We start from the raw sequence: 245 nt of genomic DNA on the forward strand, positions 1-245 counted from the left end.
TGAGGATAGGATGAGGATGAGGATAGGATGGGGATGAGAAAGAGGATGAGGATATGATGGGGATGAGGAAAAGGATGAGGACGAGAATGAGGATAGGATGCAGACGAGAAAGAGGATGAGGACAAGATGAGGACGAGAATAAGGATGAGGATAGGATGAGGAGTAGATTGAGGATGAGCAAGAGGGTGAGAATGAGGAGGAGGATAGGATGAGGATGAGAATGTGGATGAGGATAAGGATAGGAT

Source organism: Lupinus angustifolius, chromosome LG10 (genome assembly GCF_001865875.1).
Source record: "Lupinus angustifolius cultivar Tanjil chromosome LG10, LupAngTanjil_v1.0, whole genome shotgun sequence".
NCBI classification, from domain to species: domain Eukaryota; kingdom Viridiplantae; phylum Streptophyta; class Magnoliopsida; order Fabales; family Fabaceae; genus Lupinus; species Lupinus angustifolius.